Genomic DNA, 24,903 nt, shown 5'->3' on the forward strand with positions numbered 1-24,903 from the left:
AGAGGAACAGTACCACTGAGAGAGACCAGAGGAACAGTACCACTTAGAGAGACCAGAGGAACAGTACCACTGAGAGAGACCAGAGGAACAGTACCACTGAGAGAGACCAGAGGAACAGTACCACTGAGAGAGACCAGAGGAACAGTACCACTGAGAGACACCAGAGGAACAGTACCACTGAGAGAGACCAGAGGAACAGTACTACTGAGAGAGACCAGAGGAACAGTACCACTGAGAGAGACCAGAGGAACAGTACTACTGAGAGAGACCAGAGGAACAGTACCACTGAGAGGGACCAGAGGAACAGTACCACTGAGAGAGACCAGAGGAACAGTACTACTGAGAGAGACCAGAGGAACAGTACCACTGAGAGAGACCAGAGGAACAGTACTACTGAGAGAGACCACAGGAACAGTACTACTGAGAGGGACCAGAGGAACAGTACTACTGAGAGGGACCAGAGGAACAGTACCACTGAGAGAGACCAGAGAAACAGTACCACTGAGAGAGACCAGAGGAACAGTACCACTGAGAGGGACCAGAGAAACAGTACCACTGAGAGAGACCAGAGGAACAGTACCACTGAGAGGGACCAGAGGAACAGTACCACTGAGAGAGACCAGAGGAACAGTACCACTGAGAGAGACCAGAGGAACAGTACTACTGAGAGAGACCAGAGGAACAGTACCACTGAGGGGGACCAGAGGAACAGTACCACTGAGAGAGACCAGAGGAACAGTACTACTGAGAGGGACCAGAGGAACAGTACCACTGAGAGAGACCAGAGGAACAGTACCACTGAGAGAGACCAGAGAAACAGTACCACTGAGAGAGACCAGAGGAACAGTACCACTGAGAGGGACCAGAGGAACAGTACCACTGAGAGAGACCAGAGGAACAGTACCACTGAGAGAGACCAGAGAAACAGTACCACTGAGAGGGACCAGAGGAACAGTACCACTGAGAGAGACCAGAGGAACAGTACTACTGAGAGGGACCAGAGGAACAGTACCACTGAGAGAGACCAGAGGAACAGTACCACTGAGAGAGACCAGAGAAACAGTACAGTACCACTGAGAGAGACCAGAGTAACAGTACCACTGAGAGAGACCAGAGGAACAGTACCACTGAGAGAGACCAGAGGAACAGTACCACTGAGAGAGACCAGAGGAACAGTACCACTGAGAGAGACCAGAGGAACAGTACCACTGAGAGGGACCAGAGGAACAGTACTACTGAGAGAGACCAGAGGAACAGTAACACTGAGAGAGACCAGAGGAACAGTACCACTGAGAGAGACCAGAGGAACAGTACCACTGAGAGAGACCAGAGGAACAGTACCACTGACCAGAGGAACAGTACTACTGAGAGAGACCAGAGGAACAGTACCACTGAGAGGGACCAGAGGAACAGTACTACTGAGAGAGACCAGAGGAACAGTACAACTGAGAGCGACCAGAGGAACAGTACCACTACCAGAGGAACAGTACCACTGAGAGAGACCAGAGGAACAGTAGGAACAGTACCACTGAGAGAGAGACCAGAGGAACAGTACTACTGAGAGAGACCAGAGGAACAGTACCACTGAGAGGGACCAGAGGAACAGTACTACTGAGAGAGGGACCAGAGGAACAGTACAGTACTACTGAGAGAGACCAGAGGAACAGTACCACTGAGAGGGACCAGAGGAACAGTACTACTGAGAGGGACCAGAGGAACAGTACTACTGAGAGAGACCAGAGGAGCAGTACCACTGAGAGAGACCAGAGGAACAGTACTACTGAGAGAGACCAGAGGAACAGTACCACTGAGAGAGACCAGAGGAACAGTACTACTGAGAGAGACCAGAGGAACAGTACCACTGAAAGGGACCAGAGGAACAGTACTACTGAGAGGGACCAGAGGAACAGTACCACTGAGAGAGACCAGAGGAACAGTACCACTGAGAGAGACCAGAGGAACAGTACCACTGAGAGAGACCAGAGGAACAGTACCACTGAGAGAGACCAGAGGAACAGTACCACTGAGAGAGACCAGAGGAACAGTACAGTACTACTGAGAGAGACCAGAGGAACAGTACCACTGAGAGAGACCAGAGGAACAGTACCACTGAGAGAGACCAGAGGAACAGTACCACAGAGAGACACCAGAGGAACAGTACCACTGAGAGAGACCAGAGGAACAGTACCACTGAGAGAGACCAGAGGAACAGTACTACTGAGAGAGACCAGAGGAACAGTACTACTGAGAGAGACCAGAGGAACAGTACCACTGAGAGAGACCAGAGGAACAGTACCACTGAGAGGGACCAGAGGAACAGTACCACTGAGAGAGACCAGAGGAACAGTACCACTGAGAGAGACCAGAGGAACAGTACCACTGAGAGAGACCAGAGGAACAGTACTACTGAGAGGGACCAGAGGAACAGTACTACTGAGAGGGACCAGAGGAACAGTACCACTGAGAGAGACCAGAGAAACAGTACCACTGAGAGAGACCAGAGGAACAGTACCACTGAGAGAGACCAGAGAAACAGTACCACTGAGAGAGACCAGAGGAACAGTACCACTGAGAGGGACCAGAGAACAGTACCACTGAGAGAGACCAGAGGAACAGTACCACTGAGAGAGACCAGAGGAACAGTACCACTGAGAGAGACCAGAGGAACAGTACCACTGAGAGAGACCAGAGGAACAGTACCACTGAGAGAGACCAGAGGAACAGTACCACTGAGAGGGACCAGAGGAACAGTACCACTGAGAGAGACCAGAGGAACAGTACTACTGAGAGAGACCAGAGGAACAGTACCACTGAGAGAGACCAGAGGAACAGTACCACTGAGAGAGACCAGAGGAACAGTACCACTGAGAGAGACCAGAGGAACAGTACCACTGAGAGAGACCAGAGGAACAGTACCACAGACCAGAGGAACAGTACCACTGAGAGGGACCAGAGGAACAGTACCACTGAGAGAGACCAGAGGAACAGTACTACTGAGAGGGACCAGAGGAACAGTACCACTGAGAGAGACCAGAGGAACAGTACCACTGAGAGAGACCAGAGGAACAGTACCACTGAGAGAGACCAGAGGAACAGTACCACTGAGAGAGACCAGAGGAACAGTACCACTGAGAGAGACCAGAGGAACAGTACCACTGAGAGGGACCAGAGGAACAGTACCACTGAGAGAGACCAGAGGAACAGTACCACTGAGAGGGACCAGAGGAACAGTACCACTGAGAGAGACCAGAGGAACAGTACCACTGAGAGAGACCAGAGGAACAGTACCACTGAGAGGGACCAGAGGAACAGTACCACTGAGAGAGACCAGAGGAACAGTACCACTGAGAGGGACCAGAGGAACAGTACCACTGAGAGGGACCAGAGGAACAGTACCACTGAGAGAGACCAGAGGAACAGTACCACTGAGAGAGACCAGAGGAACAGTACCACTGAGAGACCAGAGGAACAGACTGAGAGACCAGAGGAACAGTACCACTGAGAGAGACCAGAGGAACAGTACCACTGAGAGGGACCAGAGGAACAGTACCACTGAGAGAGACCAGAGGAACAGTACCACTGAGAGAGACCAGAGGAACAGTACCACTGAGAGAGACCAGAGGAACAGTACCACTGAGAGAGACCAGAGGAACAGTACCACTGAGAGAGACCAGAGGAACAGTACCACTGAGAGAGACCAGAGGAACAGTACCACTGAACAGTACCAGAGACCAGAGGAACAGTACCACTGAGAGAGACCAGAGGAACAGTACCACTGAGAGGGACCAGAGGAACAGTACCACTGAGAGAGACCAGAGGAACAGTACCACTGAGAGAGACCAGAGGAACAGTACCACTGAGAGAGACCAGAGGAACAGTACCACTGAGAGGGACCAGAGGAACAGTACCACTGAGAGAGACCAGAGGACCAGTACCTGAGAGACCAGGAACAGTACCACTGAGAGAGACCAGAGGAACAGTACCACTGAGAGACCAGAGGAACAGTACCACTGAGAGAGACCAGAGGAACAGTACCACTGAGAGGGACCAGAGGAACAGTACCACTGAGAGGGACCAGAGGAACAGTACCACTGAGAGAGACCAGAGGAACAGTACTACTGAGAGGGACCAGAGGAACAGTACCACTGAGAGGGACCAGAGGAACAGTACCACTGAGAGAGACCAGAGGAACAGTACCACTGAGAGAGACCAGAGGAACAGTACCACTGAGAGAGACCAGAGGAACAGTACCACTGAGAGGGACCAGAGGAACAGTACCACTGAGAGGAGACCAGAGGAACAGTACCACTGAGAGTGACCAGAGGAACAGTACCACTGAGAGAGACCAGAGGAACAGTACCACTGAGAGGGACCAGAGGAACAGTACCACTGAGAGGGACCAGAGGAACAGTACCACTGAGAGAGACCAGAGGAACAGTACCACTGAGAGGGACCAGAGGAACAGTACCACTGAGAGAGACCAGAGGAACAGTACCACTGAGAGGGACCAGAGGAACAGTACCACTGAGAGAGACCAGAGGAACAGTACCACTGAGAGAGACCAGAGGAACAGTACCACTGAGAGGGACCAGAGGAACAGTACCACTGAGAGGGACCAGAGGAACAGTACCACTGAGAGAGACCAGAGGAACAGTACCACTGAGAGACCAGAGGACTGAGAGGGGACCCTGAGTACCACTGAGAGACCAGAGGAACAGTACCACTACTGAGACCAGAGGAACAGTACCACTGAGAGGGACCAGAGAACAGTACCACTGAGAGAGACCAGAGGAACAGTACCACTGAGAGGGAGACTGAGAGAGACCAGAGGAACAGTACCACTACCAGTACCACTGAGAGGGACCAGAGGAACAGTACCACTGAGAGAGACCAGAGGAACAGTACCACTGAGAGGGACCAGAGGAACAGTACCACTGAGAGGGACCAGAGGAACAGTACCACTGAGAGGGACCAGAGGAACAGTACCACTGAGAGAGACCAGAGGAACACTGAGAGAGACCAGAGGAACAGTACTGAGAGGGACCAGAGGAACAGTACTGAGAGGGACCAGAGGAACAGTACCACTGAGAGAGACCAGAGGAACAGTACCACTGAGAGAGACCAGAGGAACAGTACTACTGAGAGGGACCAGAGGAACAGTAGAGAGGGACCAGAGGAACAGTACCACTGAGAGGGACCAGAGGAACAGTACCACTGAGAGAGACCAGAGGAACAGTACCACTGAGAGAGACCAGAGGAACAGTACTACTGAGAGGGACCAGAGGAACAGTACCACTGAGAGAGACCAGAGGAACAGTACTACTGAGAGGGACCAGAGGAACAGTACCACTGAGAGGGACCAGAGGAACAGTACCACTGAGAGAGACCAGAGGAACAGTACCACTGAGAGAGACCAGAGGAACAGTACTACTGAGAGGGACCAGAGGAACAGTACCACTGAGAGGGACCAGAGGAACAGTACCACTGAGAGGGACCAGAGGAACAGTACCACTGAGAGAGACCAGAGGAACAGTACTACTGAGAGGGACCAGAGGAACAGTACCACTGAGAGGGACCAGAGGAACAGTACCACTGAGAGAGACCAGAGGAACAGTACTACTGAGAGGGACCAGAGGAACAGTACCACTGAGAGAGACCAGAGGAACAGTACCACTGAGAGAGACCAGAGGAACAGTACTACTGAGAGGGACCAGAGGAACAGTACCACTGAGAGGGAAGCAAGTCATAGAATCTCAATGAAAACAACCTCGGGGATGTACAGCTGTACATCACTCAAACCTGGCAACTAACAATAGCCTTCATCACCACGCTGCTGCTGCTGCTGCTGCTGCTGCTGCTGCTGCTGCTGCTGCTGCTGCTGCTGCTGCTGCTGCTGCTGCTGCTGCTGCTGCTGCTGCTGCTAAATATGAAAGAACATTGAAGAATAAAAGTCGCATTGCTGTTGATGGAACAGTTCTCCCACAACCCAGATATTACGAATATAAACCAGTTAAAGTTACGGTTTATCATGAACCAATTATCAGTGTTTGTTAAATAATGACCCAGGCCTTACTGAACCAGTCTAAATTTATTTCTAATCTGTCTGTTGTGAATAAAAACTGCTGAATATAGAGGCATTCATATATATATATATATATATATATATATATATATATATATATATATATATATATATATATAGAGAGAGAGAGAGAGAGAGAGAGAGAGAGAGAGAGAGAGAGAGAGAGAGAGAGAGAGAGAGAGAGAGAGAGAGAGAGAGAGAGAGAGAGAGAGAGAGAGAGAGAGAGAGAGAGAGAGAGAGAGAGAGAGAGAGAGTGCATGGGGTCCACCTCTAGTGCAAATTGTGGGCTCTTAGCCTCGGAGAAGAGGATAAAAAGGCTTCGAGGGAGAATATTTGGATTTCTTCCTGAAGCCATTTCAATATTCCGCTTCCCCTACCACCCCATTTTGTCATTCTTTTTATACCAATAGGTATATTTTATTACGTAATATGGTACAAAAGATTTAAAAGATACACTGCATGCTCCGTCGTCGTGCTCCGTCGTGTTCTGTCGCGCTCCGTCGTGCTCCGTCGTGTTCCGTGTGCTCCGTCGTTTTCATGGATTACCGTATTTTCTGAAGGTTTGAAGTGTATAAGTGAACTTACAAAGTACTTCCCTCCAGCGCTGGGAAAGGTATCCAATAACACAGAGAGCAGCAGTACTTCCGAAGGGGAACTAAAGGCCTGAAGTGCCGTTTACCTTGAGTTTACCTGGAGAGGATTTCGGGGGTCAGCACCCCCTGGGGCCCGGTCTGAGACCAGGTCTCGTGAAAATAACAAATTTTGAGAGGAAAGAAAGTCCTTGATAATGGAGTGTAATACATAGTGGTATATGTATATCACAGAGGTACCGTAGTGTATAGATAAGATACCATAAATGTTGTGATAATTAAGAGGGAAGTAATGGGCCCTATAGATTGATAACTGGTGTTGTAAACAGTTGCCAACAGTTGCCAGGATCCTACCACACAGGTCAGCTCGTGTTAATAATCTTCCAAAATCTGCTAATGTACCATTGAATGAAAAATTGATGGAAATACGGAAAGGTGCACAATCTTGAAATACGAGAAGTGTACAGTTTTGAAGAAATACGATAAACACTGTAGAGTTATCAGTGAACACGGCAACACAACAGTGTAAGACCATTTATCATCCAAAAATTATTTCACCAGTCGTTGCTATAGTTAATAACAGTTGTCAAAATGGTACTTAGTGTGGTGGAGTGTCGAAAAATCACAAAATTCTTCCTTTTATGAAAATACGAGAAATACGTGGAACCTGTGGTTGGCAGCGTAGCAATATACACAACGGAAAGCAAATATTTTTCCAGTAATCTTCACCATTCGACCTACCATAGCCAACAATAGTTAGAAAATAGCATTTGATGTGGCGGAAGTGAAAACATCTATAAGTGCCGTAAACGTCCGGGTACAACAAGGGTGCTGGAGGTCACCAGTTTCCTTCAAGATGCTGTCACCACTTCACCAAATACGCAAGTCAAGTAACAATAATAATAATACTTTTATTATTTATGAAAGTATATATATCAAACTACAGTATATATATATAGACACATAAAACAAAATACTCTATAGTAAACTCTTATCCTAGCCAGCTTACCAGGAGAATTGTTCAGGTATACCAGGAGAACTGTTCAGGTATACCAGGAGAACTATTCAGGTATACCAGAAGAACTGTTCAGGTATACCAGGAGAACAGTTCTCATATACCAGAACTGTTCAGGTATACCAGGAGAACTGCTCAGGTATACCAGGAGAGCTGTTTAGGTATAGCAGGAGAGCTGTTCAGGTATACCAGGAGAACTGTTCAGCTTTACCAGGATGAAAGTTTATTGTATGGGATACTGAAACTATAAACGATCTATAAAAATTATATATATATCAAACTACAGTATATATACCAGCATATAAAACAAATTATTTTCTTTATAGTAAGCTCATCCTAGCCAGCCTACCCAGAGGAACTGTTCAAAAACTGAGAACTAAATACTTTTAGTGGTCCTTTACACTAGCTAGCTAGGAGAGTTGTCAAGTGTAACAGGAGTCGTAAATGACCATCATGAAAATCTGTGTTCTGCAGAACGAGTAACAGACGAAGTCACGCTTGGGTTGCATGCCACCTCTGTGCTAAATGGTCCCATGGGTCAAGCAGGAACTTTAAACTAGCATCCACTATTGATATGAAATTAGGAAAATGTCTGGATCTGCCCAAGTGAGATACACATGTTAGAGAAAATTGCATCTGTATTAAAAGACAAGAACACCAACAAAATATACTTCTTAGAAAACATGACAGCCTTATATAACAGCTGGGAAAATAAAATGGGTTGGTCGTATGGGGCTGTCTTGGAGGACAGTGCACCAGAGGGTGTTGGTGTTGTCCAGGAGGACAATGCACCAGATGGGGCTGGTTTTGTCCTGGAGGACAGTACACCAGATGGGGCTGGTTTTGTCCTGGAGGACAGTACACCAGATGGGGCTGGTTTTGTCCTGGAGGACAGTGCACCAGATGGGGCTGGTTTTGTCCTGGAGGACAGTGCACCAGATGGGGCTGGTTTTGTCCTGGAGGACAGTGCACCGAATGGAGATCGTGGGTCTGGTGTGGAGAAAGGTAAAGACAACATTATACAGTTTCCAGAGGTACAAAGTAGCAATACTGCTGGAGATAGATAAAAAGGAGATGATGCCAGTAAAAACTGGTAGAAGCATTGATGTCTATACAGGGGCTGTAGGCAGTGAGGAAACAGAAAAAATGCACCAGTAGGAAACAGCCTCAAAAAATCCTGGCAAACAAAAATCCAGTCTATGCAAATTTTATGCCTTGGGTATCTGCAGGCATGGTATATCTAGAAAAACAGGTGGGTCATGTACCTTTGACCATCCCAAAAAATGATGCACCCACGTGAAAACAGGAGGGTACAACTCTTCTTCTTGTAATTTATGTCACCCTGAAATGTGTCACTCGTCAGTCCATAAAAGACGATGCTACAACGTATACGCCATCATTTGCGGATAACACCCGAATTGCCACGACAGTGACCTCCACCGAAGACACCGCGAGACTCCAAGCGGACATCAACCAAATCTTCAAATGAGCCACAGGAAATAATATGAAGTTCATTGAAGAAAAATTTCATCTACTCTGATATGGAAAACTTGAAGAAATTGAAACTTTATTAGAGTATAAAAAAAATCTAACCACACAATAGAGCGAAAAAGTAATGTGAAGGACCTGGGAGTGATAATGTCAGAGAATCTCACTTTCAAAGACCACAACAATGTATCCACCGCATCTGCTCGGAAAATGATAGGATGAATAATGATAACCTTCAGAACTAGGGACGCCAAGCCCATGATGATTCTCTTCAAATCCCTTGTTCTCTAGGCTGGAATACTGGTGTACACTGACTACTCCCTTCAAGGCAGGCGAAATTGCTGACCTGGAGAGTGTACAGAAAAAATTTACGGCACATATAAGTACGATTAGGCACCTAAATTACTGAGAACGATTGAAGTCCCTTGATTTGTATTCCCTGGAAGGCATGCGAGAAAGATACATTATAATATACACATGGAAAAATCTTAGAGAGATTAGTACCAAACTTGCACACGAAAATCACTCCTTGCAAAAGCAAAAGACTCGGCAGGAGATGCAAAATTTTCCCAATGGATAGCAGGGGCGCCACGAGTACATTGAGAGACAACACAGCACGTGTCAGGGGCCCAAGACTGTTCAACTGTCTCCCAGCATACATAGGATGGATTACCAACAAACTCCTGTCTGTCTTCAAGAAGGTGCAGGATAGGCACCTAAAGTGAATGCCTGATCAGTCGGGCTATGGTTCATACGTTGGTTTACTTACGGCCAGCAGTAACAGCCTGGTTGATCAGACCCTGATCCACCACGAGGCCTGGTCTCAGACCGGGCAGCAGGGGCGTTGACCCCCAAAACCCTCTCCAGGTATACTCCAGGTATAAACATTCCATTTACAGCACATGAGGCTTGAGGGATACATTCCTAGTACATATTGCTATGTGTTTATCACAGATTATAATGTAAAAATCTCATCCAGCTCCTCAGAGCTGGGGTGCGTGCCCGAGATACAGCAGGCATTACCCCTCTGAACAGCAGTGCTGAGTCGCTGGAACAGAAAACAAGCTGCCCTGGGATCCCTAGTTACCCTGATGAGTCTTTTGCCTAGCTCCTTAAGGAACTTAGATGCACTCTTTCCCCATGAGCCAAGGGTCTCTGAGCCTATTGGACCAAACATATAATGATGGGCAAGTTCTCCATATTTTCTAGACTTTTGGGACTCCCTGAAGCTGGCGGCTGCCCCTCCTTCCTCCCTGGTGTATTGGAGATAGGTATCAGTTAAGGTAGATGCACATGTGTAGTCCCACACCACCTGCTTCCCGTCTGTCCAGGCTTGAAGGGTGATGCCATCTGGATACTTCTGGCTACCATCAGATCTGCATAGTTGGGGTGGCTCCCTTACTGCTGGGCATCCGGCTGTTTTGAGGCTCCTCTTGATAATGTTAACCTCCTCATGTTTTGCAGTTTTTCCCTCGGATTTACGGCACACAAGACCATGGTACCCGAATCGGTCTGCTGCTTCACTGCCACAAATACACCTGTGTTCGGCGAAAATAAGGGCGGCAAGTCGAAGGGCAACACCAATGCGGATGGTCTGTGGGTCGAGGCGTGTGCTAAGGCTGTAGTTGGGAGCAGCCAACAGAAAGTCCCCTGCATGAGGAGCTCTCACTACTAGGAGGCGGGCTCTATCCTTCTCCAACACACTCTGAAGCATTTCTGAGGCTATATTCTCCACTATTGGGCCATCCCAGTGCGACTGTTTCTAGTTGTTGAGGGGAGCAGGTCTGGTTTCAGAGCCCGTTAGATTATCCTAGATCATGGCTCCGTCAATGAACTTCTGGTCCTGGGCTCCAATCTTGTCCCTAAGATGTTCTGGGAGAATCGCTGCTACAAGCCCTCTGGATGCAAAGCATGAGGACAGAAAAATAGGTAGTGCAATCTGTGATGACTTGCGGACACCAATGCCTCCTAGTCTGACTGGAAGTGTAGCTTGGTTCCACTGCCCGTCTTCTAGAGTAAGGTTAAGTACTTTCATAAAAATCTGCCTCAGGATACTGTCATATTCGTGCAGTATAGGGTTATCATATGAAGGTGCACATCTTAGGAAATATGTCAACCTGGGCAGACTCAAGCACTTTGTAAGAAGGTACCAATCATCGTGGGTTTCAAGACTGCCTATTCGTTGTTCCATTCTCCTCAACTCTTCCAGTTTCTTCCTGAGAATTGTGTCAATGGCATCTCTTCCCAGAGGTGCTCCAAGCAAGACGCTCTTTGTGGCGGCGATGACTGATGCGCCTGGTAGTTTGGATCTCACTGCATTTATCACTTGTTGACTGAGATGATTTCACATTTGGATGGAGTCAGGATGAGACCTATCACCTGTGTAAGATCAGCTAGAAGAGACTCCTTTGTACATGCTAGTGTGACCCTTGTGTCTGTGTCCCATCTCTGGAGCATCCTGTCTTTCTCCACCTTGTCAATTCCTCGCAGTATTTTATATGTCGTCATCATGTCTCCTCTGACCCTCTTGTCCTCCAGCGTCGTCAGGCCGATTTCCCTTAACCTTTCTTCGTAGGACAATCCCCATTGCTCTGGAAGTAGTCTTGTTGCAAACCTTTGCACTTTCTCTAATTTTTTGACGTGCTTGACCAGGTATGGATTCCAAGCTGGTGCTGCATGTTCCAATATGGGCCTGACGTATATGGTGTACAGAGTCTTGGACGATTCCTTACTGAGGTATCGGATCGCTATTCTTAGGTTTGCCAGACTCCCGTATGCGGCAGCAGTTATCTGATTGATGTGAGCCACAGATGTGCTCGGTATTATACTCAGCCCAAGATCGTTTTCCTTGAATGAGGTTTGCAGTCTTCGGCCACAAGTCTTGCTGGGTCATTCTCACATGTCTCACTAGTAGTGTCTCTAACATGTTGATGCATGAGGTTTTCCAGTACCACATACCTTCATCTTGGCTTTCCATGTTTCAGGATCCCCATGGGGCTACAGGTTTTCACAGTCAATCTCCATGTGATTGAAATCATCCATAATTAGTACCTTTGCTCTCCCCATGTGAGCTCTTCTGGCCACCTCTGTTGCTGTCGTCGTATCCTTCTCTTGGCCTCCTGCAGTTCTGAGGTGGGTTGTACATTACTGCAATTACCACCATATGGCCCTCAGACTGTAGTGTTCCTACTATGTAGTCCCTTTCGCCCATTCCATCCATTCCTTCCATTTACTCAAATCTCCACTAGTTTTTAATGAGCAGTGCAACTTCTCCTCCCTCTCTGCTCCCTCTATCTTTCCTCGGGATTTGATCACCGGGTGGAAAGATTGCATCTGTTATCATTCTGGTGAGTTTCGTTTCTTTGAGAGCTATTATGTCTGGGTATTTCTCCTTTATTCTTTCATGCCATTTCATATGTGTATGCAACAAGATCCCAGTCAACAAGTGACATCACAATATGCAAAATAACCACTGAAAACTAATGAATTTCCAGGGTGAGGAAAGGAATATAAGGTTGTACATGAGGTGAAGGATAGATTATGATGGACAAGTATGGGGGTGAAGGGGAAGGTTTGTGTGTTATACAAGTGTTAGGCTTTGTCATGATGCGTGTGGAAGCAAGCAATAAACAAGCATCACAAAGACTGATATCTCCCAAACTGTCTCAGTGCCTCTCCTGCCCTCAGCCTCACCAGGACTAGTCTCTCTCACAAACTACCTAAGTGCCTCCATCACCACCACCTGGGCTGCTCTCTTCCAAACACTCTCAGTGCCACAAGTATATACTTAACAGTTCTGTTTACCGTTGAATCTGATGCTGCTACTGTTAGAAACATAAACGTAGCTATCCCTTTCCAGTTGGTTTTGCTAAGGTAGGTAAATGATGTTAGAAAGTATCCCCGTAGTGGCCCTGTAAGGTATCCCCGTAGTGGCCCTGTAAGGTATCCCCGTAGTGGCCCTGTAAGGTATCCGCCGCACGATCTTATCTCGGATCGTGAGGGGACCAAAACCAAAGTCGGATTAAGATTTTGTAGGCCCCTGGGCTACAGGTACTGTGAGTCGCGAGTTGATGATTGATAAGTCACTTGAATCTCTTTTGCATCTCAGCTGACCGAGAAAGAAAATTGATGGGTTGATGTATGTGGAGAATATATGTAGGATGGTGGTTCGTAGAGAAAGATTTTCGTAGAGTAAATGTAGATGATATTTTTGTCCCATTACAACCTGGGGAAGAATCCTGTATGCCTACTGTCTGGCTGCGTCTGGATGACAGTTGTCAGGAAAGGTGGGAGAGACAGGCATGATTAAGGAACGTGGGAGAGACAGGTATGATTAAGGAAGGTGGGAGAGACAGGTATGATTAAGGAAGGTGGAAGAGACAGGTATGATTAAGGAAGGTGGAAGAGACAGGTATGATTGAGGAAGGTGGAAGAGACAGGTATGATTAAGGAAGGTGGAAGAGACAGGTATGATTAAGGAAGGTGGAAGAGACAGGTATGATTAAGGAAGGTGGAAGAGACAGGTATGATTAAGGAAGGTGGAAGAGACAGGTATGATTAAGGAAGGTGGAAGAGACAGGTATGATTGAGGAAGGTGGGAGAGACAGGCATGATTAAGGAAGGTGGAAGAGACAGGTATGATTAAGGAAGGTGGAAGAGACAGGTATGATTGAGGAAGGTGGGAGAGACAGGCATGATTAAGGAAGGTGGAAGAGACAGGTATGATTAAGGAAGGTGGAAGAGACAGGTATGATTAAGGAAGGTGGGAGAGACAGGTATGATTAAGGAAGGTGGAAGAGACAGGTATGATTAAGGAAGGTGGAAGAGACAGGTATGATTAAGGAAGGTGGAAGAGACAGGTATGATTAAGGAAGGTGGAAGAGACAGGTATGATTGAGGAAGGTGGGAGAGACAGGTATGATTAAGGAAGGTGGAAGAGACAGGTATGATTAAGGAAGGTGGAAGAGACAGGTATGATTGAGGAAGGTGGAAGAGACAGGTATGATTAAGGAAGGTGGAAGAGAGAGGCATGATTGAGGAAGGTGGAAGAGACAGGTATGATTAAGGAAGGTGGAAGAGACAGGTATGATTAAGGAAGGTGGAAGAGACAGGTATGATTAAGGAAGGTGGAAGAGAGAGGCATGATTAAGGAAGGTGGAAGAGAGAGGCATGATTAAGGAAGATGGGATGGGAATATATGAGTGTTTGATCATCATTTCATCCTATCAAGATCTTTCTATTCCTTGTCATCATTCTCTTCCGCTGGAAGAAGACACAGAAGAAAAAGTAGTTTATCCGTTCTCGTTATCTGCAGTGACCTACGATGACTGTAAATATTACAATAATTATGTGTATATTGATAAGTTCTTGCGGCAGCACACACCCTCACGTTATTACTACTACACCACACATGATCAGCTATGTTTCTCACATGATCAGCTATGTTTCTCACATGATCAGCTATGTGTCTCACATGATCAGCTATGTTTCTCACATGATCAGTTATGTTTCTCACAGGATCAGCTATGTTTCTCACATGATCAGTTATGTTTCTCACAGGATCAGCTATGTGTCTCACATGATCAACTACGTTTTTCACATGATCAACTACGTTCCTCACGAGGATGGATGAAAGTCTTGAGAGCGTTGGCTCGTAACTTTCGGTTGTGACCAGCTCTCTCGGTGCTTCATGACCTTCCTTGTTGCGGCTTCCTGACCTTCCTTGTTGCGGCTTCCTGACCTTCCTTGTCGTGGCTTCATGACCTTCCTTGTCGTGGCTTCATGACCTTCCTTGTCGTGGCTTCATGACCTCCCTTGTCGTGGCTTCATGACCTTCCTTGTTGTGGCTTCATGACCTTCCTTGTTGCGGCTTCCTGACCTTCCTTGTCGTGGCTTCATGACCTTCCTTGTCGTGGCTTCATGACCTTCTTTACTGTGTTGATGTTCTACAGTGTGTGTTGGTCTGCCTTTGTGTCTCTGTTTCCAGGTAACTTTCCTGCCTTTGTGTCTCTGTTTCCAGGTAACTTTCCTGCCTTTGTGTCTCTGCTTCCAGGTAACTTTCCTGCCTTTGTGTCTCTGTTTCCAGGCAACTTTCCTGCCCTTGTGTCTCTGCTTCCAGGTAACTTTCCTGCCTTTGTGTCTCTGCTTTCAGGTAACTTTCCTGCCTTTGTGTCTCTGCTTCCAGGCAACTTTCCTGCCTTTGTGTCTCTGCTTCCAGGTAACTTTCTGCCTTTGTGTTTCTGCTTCCAGGCAACTTTCATGCCCTTGTGTCTCAGCTTCCAGGCAACTTTCCTGCCTTTGTGTCTCAGCTTCCAGGCAACTTTCATGCCCTTGTGTCTCAGCTTCCAGGCAACTTTCCTGCCTTTGTGTCTCAGCTTCCAGGCAACTTTCCTGCCTTTGTGTCTCAGCTTCCAGGCAACTTTCATGCCCTTGTGTCTCAGCTTCCAGGCAACTTTCATGCCTTTGTGTCTCAGCTTCCAGGCAACTTTCCTGCCTTTGTGTCTCAGCTTCCAGGCAACTTTCATGCCCTTGTGTCTCAGCTTCCAGGCAACTTTCATGCCCTTGTGTCTCAGCTTCCACGCAACTTTCATGCCCTTGTGTCTCAGCTTCCAGGCAACTTTCCTGCCTTTGTGTCTCAGCTTCCAGGCAACTTTCATGCCCTTGTGTCTCAGCTTCCAGGCAACTTTCCTGCCTTTGTGTCTCAGCTTCCAGGCAACTTTCATGCCCTTGTGTCTCAGCTTCCAGGCAACTTTCCTGCCTTTGTGTCTCAGCTTCCAGGCAACTTTCCTGCCTTTGTGTCTCTGCTTCCAGGTAACTTTCCTGCCTTTGTGTTTCTGCTTCCAGGCAACTTTCATGCCCTTGTGTCTCAGCTTCCAGGCAACTTTCCTGCCTTTGTGTCTCTGCTTCCAGGCAACTTTCCTGCCTTTGTGTCTCAGCTTCCAGGCAACTTTCATGCCCTTGTGTCTCAGCTTCCAGGCAACTTTCATGCCCTTGTGTCTCAGCTTCCAGACAACTTTCATGCCCTTGTGTCTCAGCTTCCAGGCAACTTTCATGCCCTTGTGTCTCAGCTTCCAGGCAACTTTCCTGCCTTTGTGTCTCAGCTTCCAGGCAACTTTCCTGCCCTTGTGTCTCAGCTTCCGGGCAACTTTCCTGCCTTTGTGTCTCAGCTTCCAGGCAACTTTCATTCCCTTGTGTCTCATCTTCCAGGCAACTTTCCTGCCTTTGTGCCTCAGCTTCCAGGCAACTTTCATGCACTTGTGTCTCGGCTTCCAGGCAACTTTCATTCCCTTGTGTCTCAGCTTCCAGGCAACTTTCATTCCCTTGTGTCTCATCTTCCAGGCAATTTTCCTGAATTTGTATCTCAGCTTCCAGGCAATTTTCATGCCCTTGTGTCTCGGCTTCCAGGCAACTTTCATTCCCTTGTGTCTCAGCTTCCAGGCAACTTTCATTCCCTTGTGTCTCATCTTCCAGGCAATTTTCCTGAATTTGTGTCTCAGCTTCCAGGCAACTTTCATGCCCTTGTGTCTCGGCTTCCAGGCAACTTTCATTCCCTTGTGTCTCAGCTTCCAGGCAACTTTCATGCCCTTGTGTCTCAGATTCCAGGCAACTTTCCTTCCTTTGTGCCTCAGCTTCCAGGCAACTTTCCTGCCTTTGTGTCTCATCTTCCAGGCAACTTTCATGCCCTTGTGTCTCATCTTCCAGGCAATTTTCCTGCCTTTGTGTCTCAGCTTCCAGGCAACTTTCATGCCCTTGTGTCTCAGCTTCCAGACAACTTTCATGCCCTTGTGTCTCAGCTTCCAGGCAACTTTCATGCCCTTGTGTCTCAGCTTCCAGGCAACTTTCATGCCCTTGTGTCTCAGCTTCCAGGCAACTTTCCTGCCTTTGTGTCTCAGCTTCCAGGCAACTTTCATGCCCTTGTGTCTCAGCTTCCAGGCAACTTTCCTGCCTTTGTGTCTCAGCTTCCAGGCAACTTTCCTGCCTTTGTGTCTCAGCTTCCAGGCAACTTTCATGCCCTTGTGTCTCAGCTTCCAGGCAACTTTCATGCCATTGTGTCTCAGCTTCCAGGCAACTTTCATGCCCTTGTGTCTCAGCTTCCAGGCAACTTTCATGCCCTTGTATCTCAGCTTCCAGGCAACTTTCCTGCCTTTGTGTCTCAGCTTCCAGGCAACTTTCATGCCCTTGTGTCTCAGCTTCCAGGCAACTTTCATGCCCTTGTGTCTCAGCTTCCAGGCAACTTTCCTGCCTTTGTGTCTTAGTTTCCAGGCAACTTTCATGCCCTTTAGTCTCAGCTTCCAGGCAACTTTCATGCCCTTTAGTCTCAGCTTCCAGGTAACTTTCATGCCCTTGTGCCTCAGCTTCAAGGCAACTTTCATGCCCTTTAGTCTCAGCTTCCAGGCAACTTTCATGCCCTTTAGTCTCAGCTTCCAGGCAACTTTCATGCCCTTGTGTCTCAGCTTCCAGGCAACTTTCATGCCCTTGTGTCTCAGGTTCCAGGCAACTTTCATGCCCTTGTGTCTCAGCTTCCAGGCAACTTTCATGCCCTTGTGTCTCAGCTTCCAGACAACTTTCATGCCCTTGTGTCTCAGCTTCCAGGCAACTTTCATGCCCTTGTGTCTCATCTTCCAGGCAACTTTCATGCCCTTGTGTCTCAGCTTCCAGGCAACTTTCATGCCCTTGTGTCTCATCTTCCAGGCAACTTTCATGCCCTTGTGTCTCAGCTTCCAGGCAACTTTCATGCCCTTGTGTCTCAGCTTCCAGGCAACTTTCATGCCCTTGTGTCTCAGCTTCCAGGCAACTTTCATGCCCTTGTGTCTCAGCTTCCAGGCAACTTTCATGCCCTTGTGTCTCAGCTTCCAGGCAATTTTCATGCCCTTGTGTCTCAGCTTCCAGGCAACTTTCATGCCCTTGTGTCTCATCTTCCAGGCAACTTTCCTGCCCTTGTGTCTCAGCTTCCAGGCAACTTTCATGCCCTTGTGTCTCAGCTTCCAGGCAACTTTCCTGCCCTTGTGTCTCAGCTTCCAGGCAACTTTCCTGCCCTTGTGTCTCAGCTTCCAGGCAACTTTCCTGCCCTTGTGTCTCAGCTTCCAGGCAACTTTCCTGCCCTTGTGTCTCAGCTTCCAGGCAACTTTCCTGCCTTTGTGTCTCAGCTTCCAGGCAACTTTCCTGCCCTTGTGTCTCAGCTTCCAGGCAACTTTCCTGCCCTTGTGTCTCAGCTTCCAGGCAACTTTCCTGCCCTTGTGTCTCAGCTTCCAGGCAACTTTCCTGCCCTTGTGTCTCAGCTTCCAGGCAACTTTCCTGCCCTTGTGTCTCAGCTTCCAGGCAACTTTCCTGCCCTTGTGTCTCAGCTTCCAGGCAACTTTCCTGCCCTTGTGTCTCAGCTTCCAGGCAACTTTCCTGCCCTTGTGTCTCAGCTTCCAGGCAACTTTCCTGCCCTTGTGTCCCAGCTTCCAGGCAACTTTCCTGCCCTTGTGTCTCAGCTTCCAGGCAACTTTCCTGCCCTTGTGTCTCAGCTTCCAGGCAACTTTCCTGCCTTTGTGTCTCAGCTTCCAGGCAACTTTCCTGCCCTTGTGTCTCAGCTTCCAGGCAACTTTCCTGCCTTTGTGTCTCAGCTTCCAGGCAACTTTCCTGCCCTTGTGTCTCAGCTTCCAGGCAACTTTCCTGCCCTTGTGTCTCAGCTTCCAGGCAACTTTCCTGCCCTTGTGTCTCAGCTTCCAGGCAACTTTCCTGCCCTTGTGTCTCAGCTTCCAGGCAACTTTCCTGCCCTTGTGTCTCAGCTTCCAGGCAACTTTCCTGCCCTTGTGTCTCAGCTTCCAGGCAACTTTCCTGCCCTTGTGTCTCAGCTTCCAGGCAACTTTCATGCCCTTGTGTCTCAGCTTCCAGGCAACTTTCATGCCCTTGTGTCTCAGCTTCCAGGCAACTTTCATGCCCTTGTGTCTCAGCTTCCAGGCAACTTTCATGCCCTTGTGTCTCAGCTTCCAGGCAACTTTCATGCCCTTGTGTCTCAGCTTCCAGGCAACTTTCCTGCCCTTGTGTCTCAGCTTCCAGGCAACTTTCATGCCCTTGTGTCTCAGCTTCCAGGCAACTTTCATGCCCTTGTGTCTCAGCTTCCAGGCAACTTTCATGCCCTTGTGTCTCAGCTTCCAGGCAACTTTCCTACCCTTGTGTCTCAGCTTCAAGGCAACTTTCCTGCCCTTGTGTCTCAGCTTCCAGGCAACTTTCCTGCCCTTGTGTCTCAGCTTCCAGGCAACTTTCATGCCCTTGTGTCTCAGCTTCCAGGCAACTTTCATGCCCTTGTGTCTCAGCTTCCAGGCAACTTTCATGCCCTTGTGTCTCAGCTTCCAGGCAACTTTCCTGCCCTTGTGTCTCAGCTTCCAGGCAACTTTCCTGCCCTTGTGTCTCAGCTTCCAGGCAACTTTCATGCCCTTGTGTCTCAGCTTCCAGGCAACTTTCATGCCCTTGTGTCTCAGCTTCCAGGCAACTTTCATGCCCTTGTGTCTCAGCTTCCAGGTAACTTTCCTGCCTTTGTGTCTCTGCTTTCAGGTAACTTTCCTGCCTTTGTGTCTCTGCTTCCAGGCAACTTTCCTGCCTTTGTGTCTCTGCTTCCAGGTAACTTTCCTGCCTTTGTGTTTCTGCTTCCAGGCAACTTTCATGCCCTTGTGTCTCAGCTTCCAGGCAACTTTCCTGCCTTTGTGTCTCAGCTTCCAGGCAACTTTCATGCCCTTGTGTCTCAGCTTCCAGGCAACTTTCCTGCCTTTGTGTCTCAGCTTCCAGGCAACTTTCCTGCCTTTGTGTCTCAGCTTCCAGGCAACTTTCAGGCCTTGTGTCTCAGCTTCCAGGCAACTTTCATGCCTTTGTGTCTCAGCTTCCAGGCAACTTTCCTGCCTTTGTGTCTCAGCTTCCAGGCAACTTTCATGCCCTTGTGTCTCAGCTTCCAGGCAACTTTCATGCCCTTGTGTCTCAGCTTCCACGCAACTTTCATGCCCTTGTGTCTCAGCTTCCAGGCAACTTTCCTGCCTTTGTGTCTCAGCTTCCAGGCAACTTTCATGCCCTTGTGTCTCAGCTTCCAGGCAACTTTCCTGCCTTTGTGTCTCAGCTTCCAGGCAACTTTCATGCCCTTGTGTCTCAGCTTCCAGGCAACTTTCCTGCCTTTGTGTCTCAGCTTCCAGGCAACTTTCCTGCCTTTGTGTCTCTGCTTCCAGGTAACTTTCCTGCCTTTGTGTTTCTGCTTCCAGGCAACTTTCATGCCCTTGTGTCTCAGCTTCCAGGCAACTTTCCTGCCTTTGTGTCTCTGCTTCCAGGCAACTTTCCTGCCTTTGTGTCTCAGCTTCCAGGCAACTTTCATGCCCTTGTGTCTCAGCTTCCAGGCAACTTTCATGCCCTTGTGTCTCAGCTTCCAGACAACTTTCATGCCCTTGTGTCTCAGCTTCCAGGCAACTTTCATGCCCTTGTGTCTCAGCTTCCAGGCAACTTTCCTGCCTTTGTGTCTCAGATTCCAGGCAACTTTCCTGCCCTTGTGTCTCAGCTTCCGGGCAACTTTCCTGCCTTTGTGTCTCAGCTTCCAGGCAACTTTCATTCCCTTGTGTCTCATCTTCCAGGCAACTTTCCTGCCTTTGTGCCTCAGCTTCCAGGCAACTTTCATGCACTTGTGTCTCGGCTTCCAGGCAACTTTCATTCCCTTGTGTCTCAGCTTCCAGGCAACTTTCATTCCCTTGTGTCTCATCTTCCAGGCAATTTTCCTGAATTTGTATCTCAGCTTCCAGGCAACTTTCATGCCCTTGTGTCTCGGCTTCCAGGCAACTTTCATTCCCTTGTGTCTCAGCTTCCAGGCAACTTTCATTCCCTTGTGTCTCATCTTCCAGGCAATTTTCCTGAATTTGTGTCTCAGCTTCCAGGCAACTTTCATGCCCTTGTGTCTCGGCTTCCAGGCAACTTTCATTCCCTTGTGTCTCAGCTTCCAGGCAACTTTCATGCCCTTGTGTCTCAGATTCCAGGCAACTTTCCTTCCTTTGTGCCTCAGCTTCCAGGCAACTTTCCTGCCTTTGTGTCTCATCTTCCAGGCAACTTTCATGCCCTTGTGTCTCATCTTCCAGGCAATTTTCCTGCCTTTGTGTCTCAGCTTCCAGGCAACTTTCATGCCCTTGTGTCTCAGCTTCCAGACAACTTTCATGCCCTTGTGTCTCAGCTTCCAGGCAACTTTCATGCCCTTGTGTCTCAGCTTCCAGGCAACTTTCATGCCCTTGTGTCTCAGCTTCCAGGCAACTTTCCTGCCTTTGTGTCTCAGCTTCCAGGCAACTTTCATGCCCTTGTGTCTCAGCTTCCAGGCAACTTTCCTGCCTTTGTGTCTCAGCTTCCAGGCAACTTTCCTGCCTTTGTGTCTCAGCTTCCAGGCAACTTTCATGCCCTTGTGTCTCAGCTTCCAGGCAACTTTCATGCCATTGTGTCTCAGCTTCCAGGCAACTTTCATGCCCTTGTGTCTCAGCTTCCAGGCAACTTTCATGCCCTTGTATCTCAGCTTCCAGGCAACTTTCCTGCCTTTGTGTCTCAGCTTCCAGGCAACTTTCATGCCCTTGTGTCTCAGCTTCCACGCAACTTTCATGCCCTTGTGTCTCAGCTTCCAGGCAACTTTCCTGCCTTTGTGTCTTAGTTTCCAGGCAACTTTCATGCCCTTTAGTCTCAGCTTCCAGGCAACTTTCATGCCCTTTAGTCTCAGCTTCCAGGTAACTTTCATGCCCTTGTGCCTCAGCTTCCAGGCAACTTTCATGCCCTTTAGTCTCAGCTTCCAGGCAACTTTCATGCCCTTTAGTCTCAGCTTCCAGGCAACTTTCATGCCCTTGTGTCTCAGCTTCCAGGCAACTTTCATGCCCTTGTGTCTCAGCTTCCAGGCAACTTTCATGCCCTTGTGTCTCAGCTTCCAGGCAACTTTCATGCCCTTGTGTCTCAGCTTCCAGACAACTTTCATGCCCTTGTGTCTCAGCTTCCAGGCAACTTTCATGCCCTTGTGTCTCATCTTCCAGGCAACTTTCATGCCCTTGTGTCTCAGCTTCCAGGCAACTTTCATGCCCTTGTGTCTCATCTTCCAGGCAACTTTCATGCCCTTGTGTCTCAGCTTCCAGGCAACTTTCATGCCCTTGTGTCTCAGCTTCCAGGCAACTTTCATGCCCTTGTGTCTCAGCTTCCAGGCAACTTTCATGCCCTTGTGTCTCAGCTTCCAGGCAACTTTCATGCCCTTGTGTCTCAGCTTCCAGGCAACTTTCATGCCCTTGTGTCTCAGCTTCCAGGCAACTTTCATGCCCTTGTGTCTCATCTTCCAGGCAACTTTCCTGCCCTTGTGTCTCAGCTTCCACTCAACTTTCATGCCCTTGTGTCTCAGCTTCCAGGCAACTTTCCTGCCCTTGTGTCTCAGCTTCCAGGCAACTTTCCTGCCCTTTTGTCTCAGCTTCCAGGCAACTTTCCTGCCCTTGTGTCTCAGCTTCCAGGCAACTTTCCTGCCCTTGTGTCTCAGCTTCCAGGCAACTTTCCTGCCTTTGTGTCTCAGCTTCCAGGCAACTTTCCTGCCCTTGTGTCTCAGCTTCCAGGCAACTTTCATGCCCTTTAGTCTCAGCTTCCAGGCAACTTTCATGCCCTTGTGTCTCAGCTTCCAGGCAACTTTCATGCCCTTGTGTCTCAGCTTCCAGGCAACTTTCATGCCCTTGTGTCTCAGCTTCCAGGCAACTTTCATGCCCTTGTGTCTCAGCTTCCAGACAACTTTCATGCCCTTGTGTCTCAGCTTCCAGGCAACTTTCATGCCCTTGTGTCTCATTTTCCAGGCAACTTTCATGCCCTTGTGTCTCAGCTTCCAGGCAACTTTCATGCCCTTGTGTCTCATCTTCCAGGCAACTTTCATGCCCTTGTGTCTCAGCTTCCAGGCAACTTTCATGCCCTTGTGTCTCAGCTTCCAGGCAACTTTCATGCCCTTGTGTCTCAGCTTCCAGGCAACTTTCATGCCCTTGTGTCTCAGCTTCCAGGCAACTTTCATGCCCTTGGGTCTCAGCTTCCAGGCAACTTTCATGCCCTTGTGTCTCAGCTTCCAGGCAACTTTCATGCCCTTGTGTCTCATCTTCCAGGCAACTTTCCTGCCCTTGTGTCTCAGCTTCCAGGCAACTTTCATGCCCTTGTGTCTCAGCTTCCAGGCAACTTTCCTGCCCTTGTGTCTCAGCTTCCAGGCAACTTTCCTGCCCTTGTGTCTCAGCTTCCAGGCAACTTTCCTGCCCTTGTGTCTCAGCTTCCAGGCAACTTTCCTGCCCTTGTGTCTCAGCTTCCAGGCAACTTTCCTGCCTTTGTGTCTCAGCTTCCAGGCAACTTTCCTGCCCTTGTGTCTCAGCTTCCAGGCAACTTTCCTGCCCTTGTGTCTCAGCTTCCAGGCAACTTTCCTGCCCTTGTGTCTCAGCTTCCAGGCAACTTTCCTGCCCTTGTGTCTCAGCTTCCAGGCAACTTTCCTGCCCTTGTGTCTCAGCTTCCAGGCAACTTTCCTGCCCTTGTGTCTCAGCTTCCAGGCAACTTTCCTGCCCTTGTGTCTCAGCTTCCAGGCAACTTTCCTGCCCTTGTGTCTCAGCTTCCAGGCAACTTTCCTGCCCTTGTGTCTCAGCTTCCAGGCAACTTTCCTGCCCTTGTGTCTCAGCTTCCAGGCAACTTTCCTGCCCTTGTGTCTCAGCTTCCAGGCAACTTTCCTGCCTTTGTGTCTCAGCTTCCAGGCAACTTTTCTGCCCTTGTGTCTCAGCTTCCAGGCAACTTTCCTGCCTTTGTGTCTCAGCTTCCAGGAAACTTTCCTGCCCTTGTGTCTCAGCTTCCAGGCAACTTTCCTGCCCTTGTGTCTCAGCTTCCAGGCAACTTTCCTGCCCTTGTGTCTCAGCTTCCAGGCAACTTTCCTGCCCTTGTGTCTCAGCTTCCAGGCAACTTTCCTGCCCTTGTGTCTCAGCTTCCAGGCAACTTTCCTGCCCTTGTGTCTCAGCTTCCAGGCAACTTTCCTGCCCTTGTGTCTCAGCTTCCAGGCAACTTTCATGCCCTTGTGTCTCAGCTTCCAGGCAACTTTCATGCCCTTGTGTCTCAGCTTCCAGGCAACTTTCATGCCCTTGTGTCTCAGCTTCCAGGCAACTTTCATGCCCTTGTGTCTCAGCTTCCAGGCAACTTTCATGCCCTTGTGTCTCAGCTTCCAGGGAACTTTCCTGCCCTTGTGTCTCAGCTTCCAGGCAACTTTCATGCCCTTGTGTCTCAGCTTCCAGGCAACTTTCATGCCCTTGTGTCTCAGCTTCCAGGCAACTTTCATGCCCTTGTGTCTCAGCTTCCAGGCAACTTTCCTGCCCTTGTGTCTCAGCTTCAAGGCAACTTTCCTGCCCTTGTGTCTCAGCTTCCAGGCAACTTTCCTGCCCTTGTGTCTCAGCTTCCAGGCAACTTTCATGCCCTTGTGTCTCAGCTTCCAGGCAACTTTCATGCCCTTGTGTCTCAGCTTCCAGGCAACTTTCATGCCCTTGTGTCTCAGCTTCCAGGCAACTTTCCTGCCCTTGTGTCTCAGCTTCCAGGCAACTTTCCTGCCCTTGTGTCTCAGCTTCCAGGCAACTTTCATGCCCTTGTGTCTCAGCTTCCAGGCAACTTTCATGCCCTTGTGTCTCAGCTTCCAGGCAACTTTCATGCCCTTGTGTCTCAGCTTCCAGGTAACTTTCCTGCCTTTGTGTCTCTGCTTTCAGGTAACTTTC

At 48.8% G+C, this 24,903-nt stretch overlaps 1 protein-coding gene across 1 annotated transcript in view; it reads left to right on the forward strand.

The window, feature by feature from the left end:
• Window positions 1–12,826: 12,826 nt before the first annotated feature.
• LOC128699210 (solute carrier organic anion transporter family member 74D) overlaps window positions 12,827–24,903 on the forward strand; it is a 39,540-nt gene continuing 27,463 nt past the window's right edge. Inside the window, exon 1 of the mRNA XM_053791824.2 lies at window positions 12,827–12,954. The gene's annotated coding sequence lies outside the window, so the exon portion shown is untranslated. The remainder of the gene's footprint in view (window positions 12,955–24,903) is intronic.

Source organism: Cherax quadricarinatus, chromosome 54 (genome assembly GCF_038502225.1).
Source record: "Cherax quadricarinatus isolate ZL_2023a chromosome 54, ASM3850222v1, whole genome shotgun sequence".
NCBI lineage: Eukaryota > Metazoa > Arthropoda > Malacostraca > Decapoda > Parastacidae > Cherax > Cherax quadricarinatus.